General features: G+C 35.3%; 1 protein-coding gene across 2 annotated transcripts in view; it reads right to left on the reverse strand.

The window, feature by feature from the left end:
- DACH2 (dachshund family transcription factor 2) overlaps positions 1-15,819 on the reverse strand; it is a 638,422-nt gene that overhangs the window by 346,758 nt on the left and 275,845 nt on the right. The gene's annotated exons all lie outside the window — the stretch shown is intronic.

Raw genomic sequence — 15,819 nt, forward strand, 5'->3', positions numbered from 1 at the left:
ATCATCACTTCCTACATTCACCTTTCAAATCTTATTTAATTGCCAACAGTGATAGAATTTTACATTAAAGACTTATTTTCACGGATTACTAACAGACCAATTCTTTCCTCTTCACTCAATTTCCTAACATAGTTATGGCAACCGTTAAAGCCATAAGGTATCAATTTCTAGTTTAGATTCCATTTACAGGCCAGTACTTTGCAATACAGTTTACCTGTTGTGAGAAACCCTAAGGTACTCACTGCTCTTAAAGCTACACTTGATCCCTAGTATTAATATATGCTACTGAAATCTGAGATAGTGACTCACAGAATTAAGATTATATGAAATGTGAAGTGATTAAGTCTCTGCCCACCTAGAGGTGAGTGGTAAAGAGCTGAGAGATGTAGAATAAAAACTGATGTTTATTAGCATTTCCACAGCTGCTGGGAGTCCATAAAGAACAAAGGACCCCTTCCCTCAGTAAGTTTTTTTTCCTACCTTTTTTTGTTTTTTTAAGACAGTCTCACTGGGTCACTGGTAGAGTACAGTGGTGTCAGCCTAGCTCACAGCAACCTCAAACTCCTGGGCTCAAGTGATCCTCCTGCTTCAGCCTCCCGAGTAGTTGGGACTACAGGCGCACCACTACACCCAGCTAATATTTCTATTTATAAGGCCGGGCGCGGTGGCTCACGCCTGTAATCCTAGCACTCTGGGAGGCCGAGGCGGGTGGATCGCTCAAGGTCAGGAGTTCGAGACCAGCCTGAGCGAGACCCCGTCTCTACTAAAAATAGAAAGACATTATATGAACAACTAAAAATCTATATAGAAAAAATTAGCCGGGCATAGTGGCGCATGCCTGTAGTCCCAGCTACTCGGGAGGCTGAGGCAGTAGGATCGCTTAAGCCGAGGAGTCTGAGGTTGCTGTGAGCTAAGCTGACGCCACGGCACTCACTCTAGCCTGGGCAACAAGGTGAGACTCTGTCTCAACAAAAAAAAAAAAAAAAAAAAAAAAAAAATATTTCTATTTATAGTAGAGATGGGGGTCCTGCTCTTATTCAGGATGGTCTCAAACTCTTGAGTTCAATCAATCCTCCGGCCTCAGCCTCCCAAATTTTTCCTACCTCTTTTTTAAACCAGGCTGAATAACCAGAAGCCCATTCTCTTGGAGTGGCTGTACTAACAAAACCTGCCACCTTTGCAATCTAGGCTGTCTTTTCTCCCAGAGTGATTAGCATTTTTAACTGAGGAGTTGATGCTAAACTTATGTTAACCTAGCCCATTGTATATGTACATTCTTCACCCTAGTGTGAGCAGTTCAGAAATTGCAATTGCAAATGCTAATCCATAAAATAATGAAATAAAATGTACCTGCTTCCTCCATCTTGTACCCTAATACAGTTAGTATACTGAAAACATCATTAGAAAGCTGTCACCACGTGAAGAGATTTATAAGTCATAGAACATTAGCATCAAGTCACCCAATATATTTCTAATACTACTCTCTAATGTTGCCTAAGATATTACTGCTGCCTTTTAGTATAAATGCACTTTACAAAACTGAATAACAAGGCTTTTGAGAAAATGCTGCAAAATACTATATTAAATAACCTTAGCTGCAAAAAATGTCTAAGGTTCACATAGAGAACATTTCCAAAAATGACTTTTGGTTCACAAAGAAATTTAAGTTAAACCTCACTCTACCAACTTTGCAGTGGCAAAGTGCTCCATCAGTGTAAGGCAAACTCTGCTTTTAAATGAAGACAACTTCTAGCAACCTTACACAGAGGTACAATTACCCATTTCATTTTTCATACACTATGCTAGTGTTCTTTTCTTCCATTGTACATCAATATTGTATATCAATCTAGCACAAAAGATTCTATTTTTCTCATTTAATGTTTCCATTTTATAAACTGACTCTCCTCTCTTTCTTTCTACTTGATTCTGGGCCATAATTTATTTTATTTAGTTCAGTATTGTTGCCCTGTTTGCCCTTGCCCTATTTTATGACTTCCTAACTCTTTTAAAGAATGCTGATAAGAGAAATATGCTATTTACTTCAAATGTCCTAAAGGATCCCAAGATCACTGTTCATTAGGATAAGGCACATTATTTTGTTGAAAAATCTTCACTAAATCTATACTTTCTGAGTGCTTCATTGTGTTCTATTTGTCAGAACTCAAGCCTACTAACTTTATTTAAACCCACCTGATTACTCTTTGTACTTTTCCACTGTAAACATTTCAGTGCTACCTCCATGCTCAAGATCACTTTCAGAAAGGCTGCCTCCAGAAGTAAGCAGCCTGATGCTCCCACCACTTCCATATGATGAGCCATATGACTACCAGCTGTTAACAATACAGTTTGAAAGCTATAAGATTTAACTACTTCTGTTCCAAATGTCTTGGTCAGTCCTCGCTGTTTGCAAAAGCTCTTTTTCAATAAGCTGATCTAGTTTGGGGGAGGCATTAGAGGCCTCTTAGTCTAATGATTCTATGTTAAATTCCAAGATTTGAAAAAAATTACAGAATACATGGCTTATGTCACAAATGGTTTGGTAGTATCTACTGCACATGTTATAAACTCCAGGAGGACCATATTCTCCATCCTAACACTCTCCTCAGTTTATAATTTTATGTTGTTGGTATGATTAATTGTGAGTCTCCCCAACTAGAATCTAAGCTCCATGAAGGCAGCATACATGTCTGGTTTTCTTTGGAACTTTATCCTAAGCAATTCTCATGGTTTCTAGCAGATGGTAGGGTCTAGTAAATGGTCAATTAAATCAATTAATTAATATAAATAGGAAATATTCTTTCATTGTTTCTACAGTTTCCAAATATTCCTTAGATTTCTCTGTTCTCCTTAAACACATGAAGAAAGAGCTAGTTGTATCAGGTAACCATTTTGTAAAACTTAGACTCCACAACAATTATAGGAGCTTCACAATATGATCCACTCAAATCTGACTATGTACAAGGGTAAAGAAGACTATGGGTAGATGCCACTGTCTTATTCCCTTAGAGGCCCTACAAGCTCCAAGATCTGCTTAAGAACAAAAGGCCTCTGCAGTCACACCTATGCAGTGACAATGTCATTTTTTCCAGTCATATAATAAACAAACATGCACTAGGTACCCACTTAGCATGTGTCTGACATAATGCTAGGTAACAGCGACACAGAAGGTAAAATGTAAGGTTGACAAGGGCAAAAATTTTGGTCTGTTTTTTTCATTGATATATTGTGAGAACCTAAAACAGGTTTCATCTTTGAAGAACTTGTGGTCTAGTTATTAGAAATGTGTGTTTGCCCTGTTATTTAAAATTTCTGATTGACTCTTTAGTGAATACGGTTTTGTGATATCTGCTTCCAAAATGTTTAAATTTAGCAGTGAGCAAAAATCACATTCAGATGCCTGTTTTTAATTTTGGAACATTTGGGCCTATAGAGTAAATTAATTGGAATTAAGTCTGTGAAAGGGCTTTATAATCAACATAGCTCCATACAAATATAAGATAGCTTTATTCTTATTTTAGACTGAAAGTTTCTCTACAGTAAGACATTCTTTTTTTTTATTTCATCTTATTATTATGGGGGATACAGAATTGCAGGTTACATACGTTGCCCATGTACCGCCTTTCCCCACAAGTCAAAGCTCCAGGCGTGTCTGTTCCCCAGACAGTGCGCATTGCACCCATCATGTAGGTATATATCCCTCCCTTCCCCACCCCACTTCCCAAATCAGCACCTTCAAGCGTGACCATTGCCCAAACGGTGTGCAATGCACTCATTGTGTAGGCATACACCCATCCCCTCCCCCCCACCCCCCACCTCAGTCTGTTATCCGATTGGTATCGTTCCCAGATGTGTATTTAGGTGATGATCAGGGAAACCAATTTTCTGGTGAGTACATGTGATGCTTGTTTTTTCATTCTTGGGATACTTCACTTAATAGAATGGGTTCCAACTCTCTCCAGGAGAACCATAGAGATGTCGTATCTTCATTATTTCTTATAGCTGAGTAATATTCCATGGTATACATATACCACAGCTTACTAATCCAATCATGTATTGATGGGCATTTGGGTTGTTTCCACATCTTTGCTATTGTGAATTGTGCTGCTATAAATATTCGGGTACATGTGTCTTTGTTATAGAATGACCTTTTTTCCTTTGGGTATATGCCCAATAATGGGATTGCTGGATCAAATGGCAGGTCTACTTGAATCTGTTTAAGATACCTCCATAATGCTTTCCACAGGGGTTGCACTAGTTTGCAGTCCCACCAGCAGTGTATGAGCATTCCTGTCTCTCCACATCCACGCCAACATGTGTTGTTTTGGGATTTTTTGATAAAGGCCATTCTCACTGGGGTTAAGTGATATCTCATTGTGGTTTTGATTTGCATTTCTCTGATGATTAGGGATGTTGAGCATTTTTTCATATGTTTGTTAGCCATTCTTATATCTTCTTTTGAGAAATTTCTATTCATGTCATTTGCCCACTTTTTGATAGGGTTGTTTGATTTTTTTCTTGCTGATTTTCCTGAGTTCTAAATAGATTCTTGGTATCAGTCCTTTATCTGATGTGTAGTACGCAAAAATTTTTTCCCATTCTGTAGGTTGTCTGTTTATTCTCGTGACTGTTTCTTTGGCTGTGCAGAAGCTTTTTAATTTAATCATGTCCCATTCATTTATTTTTGTTGCTGCTGTGATTGCCTTAGGGGTCTTCTTCATAAATTCTTTGCCTAGGCCAATGTCTGTAAGAGTCTTTCCTACATTTTCTTCTAGAATTCTAATTGTATCACGCCTAAGGTTTAAGTCTGTTATCCACCGTGATTTGATTTTTGTGAGAGGTGAAAGCTGTGGGTCCTGTTTCAGTCTTCTACATGTGGCTAACCAATTCTCCTAGCACCATTTATTGAATAGGGATTCTTGTCCCCAGTACACTAAGACATTCTTAACAGTGAAGTTCCTGCATTTCATTTCAAAGAACACAAGCCTGACAACGTGATGAAGGACTGTGGAGGACTCTGCAGAAAATTAGGAAAGATCATTCTTGATAGATGATCCTGCCATACTTCTTATCTTTAAGAGCTTTACTAGCATCAGGCAGATATTTGCATATTAATCAAGACAAATAAACAGGTGGTGATTTAACTAGGAAACTGTTATTTGGATGACAATTTAATCAGCATAGGTTGGAAGGTCCATCATTGCAGCATCCTGTTTCTGCTAAAATATTGATTGCAGTACTGATTTCAGTAATGATTTATTTTACAGGGCACAAATAAACATGTACTTACTCTGTAATTGAATGATAATTGCTTCTTGGCAATTATTTGTTTTCAGTTTAATTACAAGGTTATTTGTACTTTGTAAAATAAAACGCCTTTTATTAAAGTTCCCATCCAAATGTCTCTGCCGATGTACACTGTAAAGGAAGTTGTTAAGGTACAAGGCAACCAACCCCATACAATAGTGAAACTTTTATTAAATGACTCAGCTATATCTTTGAGAGCTTCAGCTTTATAGAATTAACATTATGTCTAACATTTAGAGATTATTTGGAGGGAAATCACACCAAAGAATCATGATTTTCTCTGGGTCCAGGTCATCTTTTAACATAGTTTATCCTGATAGTTTTTCGCCTTCATTCTGTAAATTTCTTTACAAGAAATGAAGTAGTAACTCAACTTCTTGATATTAAAGAATAAACCAGCTTGAAATATAAATCAACAATATTTATGTTTCTGCAGTTGAAGTAGATTACCATTAGAGCATTATCTTGCAGCTTATAAACTTTTCTTGAGTTGACAGTTCCCTAAGAGGGAAATTCAGTAAGTCTTTTGGTATCAACAAGATGTGACACATTCTATGATTTATCTATTCCAGTTGTAGCAGACACGGTAGCTGATGTGTTGCTCATTAAGATTATGAAATTTCACTGTTATATTTATTTTTAGTTCATGTTATCAGCCATTTAGGAGTCAAGGAGTAGGCAACTGAGTAAGGTGAGTTATTTTGCTATTCAAAAAAATCTAGTTAATAAATTAATTATGTCATAAGCCTTCAAGATATTTAATATAAATCATATGAGCAGTACTTGATTTAATGAGGAATCACAAGTCATGTCATCCTCTTCAGTAAAAGCTTGTCTTACTACTTTTCTTAAGAAACATATGACCTTCTGGGACAGACTAAGAAAACTGCTGAGAATATAGTGGCAGTTAAGGGTGGTATTAGCAGCAACTTGTAAAGACCACTGCAATTGAATTCCTGAAGTGAAAGCCATTAGGAACGACCTGGGATTCACTTTTCAGAGTTATTGCTGATATTTGAAATCCCTTGGGATAGTCCCTGAATGTGTCATTTTTTAGCTTATATTAGAAACCAGAAAATCAAGAATGGCATTAGCTTTGAAGGTGTTGTTTACCTGCCTGTGAGAATGCTGCTCTGACTTTCAATGTGCTTGTGAAATTAAATAAAAATCCTTTTTTGCCAAAACTTTTAATTGCTTCATGGATTAATAATAATCTCTTAGGTCTTACATTTATCACAACATTTCAGGGGTCCCAGTGATAGCTGAACTCTATCTGACCTTTCAGTGTTTATGAAGAGAAACAAACTCTGACCTCATAGCAACCTGAATCCATCTTTTCTCAGTGTTGGCAAACTGATAACTTGTCTAACTATTGCATTGGATTGTACTCCCAACCAGATCAAAGGCAGCAGCAACCAATTCAGCAACCAGGAAAAAAAGTCATCCATGCAAAATTGGCAATTAACATTAATCATATATGAAATTGTTCAAGCTGGATCTAGCCACTATAGTAACTCTCATAAAATTGTGCTTATGTTAAACTGGGCATCAATCAGCCCTTGGTTCATGGGAACTTAAGTAGGGCTCATCATATCTGTAGGAGTTGTCAATACAAGGAACAAAAAACACATCAGAGGCAAGATCAGTTATATTCTATTACCATTTACTCCCTTTTTCATATCTTATAAGCATATCTAAAACTTAAACATATATATATTAAGAGCATCAATACCAGCATTCCATCAGAGTTAGACAAGTTAAGAAGATTAACATAAAAATGTTGAGGGAATAAAGGAAAAAGCACCACTTGTTAATGGGTCATGCATTACAATATCAAGACTTCCGTAGAACAATCTATGTTTATGCAATAATCTTATAACTGTAATAAATTGAATTAATTATAGCTATGTTTTAAAATTGTGATGTTCCACACCCTTGCTAATGCTGAATTTTTTTCCTTCAATAAAAAAAGAAATCTGATGGCATAGACAATTTAAGTGTTGGCTACTTACTTGGTAGAAAATATAAGTGTGAATCTATTTTATACCTCATTTATCCAACTCTGTTCCCTATTTAAATGTGAAACATGCTGTAGGTCTGGTGTTAGCACCTTTAAACAAGTTTACTTTTTGTCATAAAATGATTCTAATAAAGACTTTATAATTAACAAAGATTGTATAACAGAAATGCTAGCGTGCATCTTGAATTCTCAGCAGCCTCTTCCTTTTCTGCTTTTGTAATTCTTAACATCAGTTAAGATGTTAGTAAAGGCCGGGCGTGGTGGCTCACGCCTGTAATCCTAGCACTCTGGGAGGCCGAGGTGGGCGGATCGTTTGAGCTCAGGAGTTCGAGACCAGCCTGAGCAAGAGCGAGACCCCACCTCTACTAAAAATAGAAAGAAATTATATGGACAGCTAAAAATATATATAGAAAAAATTAGCCGGGCATGGTGGCTCATGCCTGTAGTCCCAGCTACTCGGGAGGCTGAGACAGGAGGATCGCTTGAGCTCAGGAGTTTGAGGTTGCTGTGAGCTAGGCTGACGCCACGGCACTCACTCTAGCCTGGGCAACAGAGTGAGACTCTGTCTCAAAAAAAAAAAAAAAAAAAAAAAAAGATGTTAGTATTAAATAAAATAATGTCAGTATTAAATTAAATAAACATTTCCCCTCCTAATGTGTATCATATCACTGTCAGACACAATGTTTGTAAAATAAAGGTTTTCTTCAATTTATAGAGCCTATCACTGTGGAAAACTAATATTAAGAGAATGAATAGAATGTTATGTGGATATAGCCTACTGGCATATTACATTCTGCATATTCCTCCCAATATCCCATTTCCACTCTTCTCTTGTTCTGTCAGGAATATAGAAATGCTCTCAGCTGCCAAAACTATAAACTTATCCCCTTGTCCTCTCCTTTTATTTTCAGTCTCCAATATTTAGGTTTCATTGTCATACATGTTGCAATATTTCACCTCTCTCCATTCCTACTTCTGACACCCTAATTCAGGCCTTCATCCCTTCATGCCCAGGTTATTTGTAACAGGTTGCTTCATTGTGTTCAAATTCATTCTAAATAAAGTGTGCTATGAATTTTGGTGAAATATCTCTTTCATCATGTCATCTTAAGCTCTAGAAACTTCAGTACTTCCTGACTGCATACAAAATAAAGTCTAAATGCCTTAGTCTGGCAACCTGTCCCAATATATCTTTGTTGCCTTTTCTCCAAATACTTCTTAAATGAGTCTTCCACTCCAGCTGGACTAATCAATTCATTATATGCTAAATTTAGTATCTGACCCTAGAATCCATTGTGAAACATCTTAAATTATTAGGGTTCATGGAGCCATGTTTTGTTAAGCTCCACTGTCTTGTGAAGGAATCAGTGTAATCTGCAGTAACTGCTGCTGTTTTTCTGAAAGTCCACTTCCATTTACTTTGTATTATCATACATAAATTCTTTAATGGTTATTTCAAAGGACACATTAGTATCGGCATTAGGGAGCCTATTACAACTCGCCAAAATATTGTTTTCCATGTGTGACAAATGAAGTCCCATTGGTAATTGTCAGTCTGCATATAATGATGATCTCCATAGTTAACATTTCAAGTTTGAATGGTAATCACAAAAATGCAGCAGCATGGTGTTAATATTACAATTTAGGAGACCTTAGAAAGTTGAGCAAGTCCTTTAGAAAGCGGATCATTATTAACCTGATTGCATTTGTCTCTATGGATAGGAATACAGCCTGGAAGTATGCATTCAATAAACACAGAAGCCAGTTTCCTAGGTAATTTAAAATCCTTTTAAAATTTTGCTCTTCATGGATAAAAATTAGTATCTTATAATAAAATAAAAGTACCTTAAACAATCTTAGATATTTAGTGTGTTATAGTGGAAAAAGCACTGGAAGTTAAACCTGAGTTCTAGTTCCAGTTGCAGTAGGTAGAATTCCAAAATTCTCCACCATCCCAAGATTTTCAGCCCTAATTGCTAGAACTGTGAAAATGATAAGATATCATGCCTAAGATTATGTTACCTTACATAACAAAAGGGATTTTACAGATGTGATTGAGGTAACTAATCAGTTGACTCCAACTTAATCAAAAACAAGATTATCCAGGTGAGCCCAATCTAATCTCATAAGCCCTTTAAAAGTGAAGAGGAAATCAGAGAACATGCATTCAAATTACTGGTTTTAATATGGCAGGGGCTGTGCAGGTGGCTTTTGGAAGATGATATAGTTTGGATATTTGTCCCTTTCAAATCTCATGTTGAAATTTGATCTCCATTGTTGGAGGTGGGGCCTGGTGGGAGGAGTTTGGGACATGAAGGCCCATCTTTCATGAATGGCTTTGTGCCATTCATAGTAATGAGTTCTTACTCTATTAGTTCATGTGAGAGCTGATTGTTTAACAGAATATGACACCCCTTTTCTCTGTGTCTCTTGCTCCTTCTCTTGCCACATGACATGTCAGCTCCCTTTCCCCTTCCATCATGCTTGGAAGCTTCCTGAGGTCCTTGCCAGAAGCAGATGTTGGTGCCATTTCTTATACAGCCTGCAGAACTATGAGCCAAATAAATATTTGGCCTCAGGTATTTCTTTATAGCAATGCAAATAGACTAAGATGGAAGCCAAGAACAGCCTTGTACTGACAGCCAACAAGGCAACAGGGACATAAGTCCTACAGCTGCAATTAACTAAATTCTGAAAACAATTTCTATGAGCTTGTGAGCAGGTTCTTCCCCAGAGTTTCTAATAAGAGCCCAGCCTGGCTGACACCTTAATTTCAGCCTTGTAAAACTCTAAGAAGAGAACCCAGTCAAGCCTCTCCAGATTTCTGACATACAAAACTTCAAGATAATAAATGGGTGTTGTTTTATGTTGCCTTTGGTCACAATTAGTTGCGTAGCAATAGAAATCTATTATACCAGTTTTGCCATATTGAACGGTGTGGCCTTGGGCAAATGACATCACTATTATAGAAGTGTTTTTTCTCTTTAAGATTAGAGATATAAACTAAACAATCTGTGAATTTTTGAGACAGGGTTGCACTATGTTACCCACTCTGGTCTTGAACTCCTGGGCTCAAACAATCCTCCCAACTCAGTCTCCCAAGTAGCTGGGGCTACAGGCATGCACCACCATGCCTGGCTCCAATAATCTATGAATTTGATCATTATAACCGTATGTCCAATACAGACGATTCATTAACTCCAAAGTGTGCTTAATTTTTCACTTCCTCATCTATTTTAGTTTGTATTTTAAGTTATATTAAGTTGCAGGATTTGTTCTCTGGAAAATTGTAAAAAAATAAACACAAAATATGTGCATAATGCTGTAGCATTATCTTCACCTGATAGCTGTATATAATTAGTCAATATATCTGAAAACTGCTTTGAAAAGTTAAAAGTGCTAAACAACTTAAAGGAAATTCTCACACATGCTACAACATCTGAGTGAAATAGGGCAGTCACACACAAACACACCAAAAAAACCAAATACTGTATGATTCCACTTATATGAAGTATTTAAGGAATAAAACTCAGAAACAAAAAGTAAGAACATGGTTGCCAGAGGCCACTGGGAAGGGAAATGAGGAGCTGTTCAATGCCTAAAGAGTTTGTTTTGCAAGATGAAAAACATCCAGACATCTGTTACACAACAATATGACTATAGTTAACTGAACTGTACACTTAAAAATAGCTAAGAAGGTACATTTTATGATATGTATAATTTAGTACAATTTAAAAAATAAATAAAATGATTAATATGGTAAATTTTTAGTTATGTGTATTTTATCACAATATTTAATATATTAAAAAGTAAGAGAGTATTGTTACTGTTTGCAGTTATTTATTGTTACAATTTCCACTGAAATAATTTTGAATGCCAAAAAAAAAAATTCTAGACAAGAGAGTTACATCCTGCGGTTTACATACTAGAAGAGTGATTTTCTAACCTTAATGCTGGTACTGAAAAGAACGACCAACTCTCCCAACCATCTCCTACATTTATACCACATACTTAATTTATATCCTGAGATGTCCTTACTGCTAAGGTAGGATTTAAGAGTTTGAGTTTTGTATTTTAATTTCACAATCACATTTTTCTTAATATATCTGTAATGCATTTCATGTTTAAACACAGATTTTTTTCAGTATTTTTTCTTACTTATTTCTTACTTTGATAGAAAAACATTTTTAAGGCATTTCTTCTTCAAAAACTTTGCCCAAATTTCTTTCCTTCTTTGAAATAATAAAGACAATTTTCATGAAAGACAGATCATAGCATGTGACTGGGAAATAGGGAACTAAATCCTAATTTTCTTTGTTGTTTATTATGGCATAATTATGGATAAGTTGCTAGACTTTAGTAAATGAGCATGAATATCTTTAAGGTTGTGATGGCAGTGGACATGCTTTATGAGCAATTAGATGTTCCAAGCTGAAAAAGTTCCAGAGATCTTTTGCACAACAACGTGAATATAGTTAACACTAGTGAACTGTACAATTAAAAATAGTTCAGATATAGTTCAGATGGTACATTTTATGTTATGTGTATTTTACTACAATTTAAAAATAAATAAATAAATAAATTGTTTTTTCTTTTTTATTTTTTTTTCACTTTCCCTCATTTTCATTTTGAAATCATATTTAGGTAGATTCAAAAAATCACAAGTAAATCTTGAGACAGTGCAGCCCAGAAAACTGGATAGACTAACACACCTAAAAAAAGCCGAGTTCCTTCCTAAATTATAATTTCCAGAAGGCAACACAATGCCAAAGGCCAGCAATGGACTGTACACTCAGCAATTGTGCTTGAATTTACCTGTGCTATTGATTCAGTTTGTGACCCTGGGAAACTTGACCTCTCTACCCTTCCTCAGTTTAAGTATCTGCTAAATGGGTGCCAAAATGATTTGACACGAGGAATAATGAAGAATTGGCCACTCCTCTCTCTAAACTCCTCCATAATAAAATAATGTCTGAAAAGAAAAAAGAAACGGTCATGTGAATATCTTTGAGCAGAATTTTCCACTTTAAATAGATTATCATTTTATATAATAGTGGTGGCACCATACCATTACTTTGATAATGTTTTAAAGTATTTGATAATGTGTCAGTGAAGCTGTTTTCCCTTTTTTTTTTTTTAGCTTTTCCAAGTCAGCAACAGTATCACTTTCAGTTAATTCAAAATCTCATTTTTTCCCTTCACTGTTTTAAGTAAATAAATCTACCAAAATCCAACAGCTGACAAAGATTATTTTCCTATTTCCTTATAGCTTCCAAAGACTCAATATGAATAAATTCTTTCTATAAAAGAGAACCTTTTCCTAAAATATGATATTTTCTCCTAATACCTTTTACTTACTTCTTTTGTTTAACCATGAGAAAAAAATAAAACAATGTAATTTGCTTGTTTAAGATTCTGCTTTTATAACATTTCCTCATGAGTACTTTTGACTCATAGTACACCGTTTTGCCATTTTCCAAAGCTAAACGAAATTAATAATGGCCATGGCTCTTGTGGGTCTCCATTTTGGTTGAGAATCTCTATGATACTACCGATGATAATTTGATTCTATAATTTCTACTAGCAACAAGACAATGTTGCAAAAATAGCAACATAGTCCAATTACCTAAAATTTATTTCTAATACAAGATAAGCTTGAAACAAAATTTTACCAGTTTACACATAAATAATTAACTTTAGATTTATGTCCTATAAAGGCCTGTAAGAATAGGATGGGCACATTCCTGATGGCTAAACCCACAGTTTAGTTCAAGGTTAGAAAAATGCCCTGACATAGCTCAAATTGTAAAACCATAGGTTTACTGTTGAGTAAATGTAGTCACACTTTTATATTCACCGTTTAACACCTGAAACCACAAAATTTATCCTCAAATATAGGTAAGGAAAGAAAGTAAAAAGCATATTAAAAACCTCTTCAAAGTTTACATGAGGAAATTGTATTTATAAATGAGAAATGAGATTATGTATTTATTATGCTTTTGCTTTTATTTATTATCATGATTTTACCTACTCCATTGCTCTTATATTAATATTACTATAATTATATTACTAGAGAATAATTTCTGTGACAGAATACCATAGTGTATGTATTTGTTGTCTTTGGACTTTTTCTGGGGGTTATTTTCTGCTTTGAGGGAATGCTTTTTATGACACAACATACTAGACAATCACAAATATGCTGTTAAATAACATCCCCTCATGGTGGGAGGAGATAGGGAGAAAGACAACTTCATATCCTGAATTGAAAAGTAATTTCATCACTGAATACTTTTCTTAAGATAAATTCAACTAACATGCTCCTGTTATGTAATTGCTAAATACAATTTAAAGACTGTCTTAAGTAGTAAAAACCTGTCAATTATTTATCCTTTTGGAGAAGAAATAACATTTCTCAATGTGGAAACTATGAAAGATTTAAAGTTCTTAAATATTTTTGGCAATTGAATCCCATCAATGGGGTGCACCAAGCCATAAAAGCTCTGCTTTGTGAAAGAGCTTGTGATGACCCTCACCCTAACCCTCTTTCCATCCTGAGGCATTTCCTGCATATGTACAGCACTTTCATCCTTTTAAGCATTTTACGAATGTAAATTAATTTATCTGAGCACCATAGTAAAGTAAGCAGTTTGCTCTACTCTGCTTATTGTAAAAAATTGAATGTAAATAAGATGTAGCTACTTGTCTCGGCTCTAAGTTTCTTATTGATAGGGACTGTATCTTATTGTCTAAGTATTGCTTGATTGTGCCTAACATAGTTCTTGGTACACAGTAAACATCAACAGGAAGGAAGGAAGGAAGGAAGGGAGGGAGGGAGGGAGGGAGGGAAGAAGGAAGGGAGGGAGGGAGGGAGGGAAGAAGGAAGGGAGGGAGGGAAGGAGGGAGGAAAGAAGAACTATGTTTTGCTAGGATACTTTGGACTGTGCTAATGTAAGCACTTTTGTGACCTTTCTTTGGAGCTTTGGAAATATTAGTTGAAATACGAGCCAAATGTATTGATTTTCTCATGAACTCCCCCCGTAACTGGTTTAAAATACCAGAATCAACAGGTAGCAGGGTCACCAATTAGTGTGACAGGACAGACGCACCCTGAATATTTTTATAATCTAAATTTACAAGGGAATTTTTTTTTTTTGAAAATTGGCAGGATATGAAAACTAAAAAATGTTTTCCTTTTAGTTTCCTATTTAGGTAAAAAAATTGATTTTGCTCCAAATGTATTTGATTAGAAAAGATATACACAAGTTTAGCTTGAAAAGTGGGGAAGCAAGTTCAGCTGGTCAGCAAGGTCAGTAAGGTAACCTTACTATTTAATTTAATTTAAATTTAAATTTAATTTTTCGTTTCTATTTAATTCTCCACTTACATCAAGCCACAGAAAATTAATCATTCCAAATAAGCTTCAAAGTAATAGTGAGGAAGGGAGGGGTTTTTCTTTTTCCTAAACCCTTGCTGAGAGGCTATTGTATCCTTTGTCTTTCTGTCTTCCAGAAAGTTAGTGGATGTGTTTAACTTAAACTATTCATTTACCCTTCAGATATAACATATTATGAAATGCTTTTCAATGAATATTAGCTATTAAAGAATACAAACTCTTTGAAAGCTTCTTTTAAATTTTTGTGGTTACATATTTCACAAAACCCCTCTTCACAACAGCACACATTATAATGTACACATTAAACACAACAGGGTTTTTCACCTTTGGCCTCCTGCCAAGAATAATCATTTTAAATCTTTTTAGCCTTTCTTAAAAGGATAATTATAAATGTGAAAGTAGCAGCAAAGGAAAAGTATTTTGAAAGCATTTAGAATAATCTTCATTTGAATACAGGAAGGCTGATGAAGAAGAGAATTTGGTTGGGGAAGACAAATCAATTTTTTTGGTAAGAGGCAACATGTCAAGTGCAAAGCATGACATAGTAAACTGAAGGTGTTATAGATCTGTCTAATTGTCCTAAGCATAACCAGCCTGTCTTTGTGCTGAAGGACAGGAAAGCTCACAAACCTGCCTCATTGGTATTTATTGCCAAAAAGCCAACAATGAAATATACATTCAAAAGGTTACTTACTGCTTGTACTTCCCTTGAGTTGAGGCTATTTAACAATTTAGCAACCATTATATATAATGTATATATTAAAATATATATTTAATATATTTTCTCTGAAGATAAATAGTGTGCTAATTTAATTTGTCTTTTGTTACAACCTGAATGTGTATAGTCTAATCTTGGAGTCTCTTCCTCCACACTACAGGTGCTTCCCTTTTGCTAATTAAACATTTAACATTGTGCAATTGTTGGTGCTCTAAAATTGGTGGTTAATCACCTCTGACTAAGAGTACCACAGAAAGTCTAAGTAAGTTGTGTTCCAGATAAATTGTAATGAATACAAGATGTTTCCGTCCTCTGAAACATTAAACTGGAAGTTTATAGTTTATTTTTCAAGATCTCTACTTTGAATGGCATTGTTTTCTACAG

The sequence above is a fragment of the Eulemur rufifrons genome, chromosome 30 (genome assembly GCF_041146395.1).
Source record: "Eulemur rufifrons isolate Redbay chromosome 30, OSU_ERuf_1, whole genome shotgun sequence".
Lineage (NCBI taxonomy): Eukaryota > Metazoa > Chordata > Mammalia > Primates > Lemuridae > Eulemur > Eulemur rufifrons.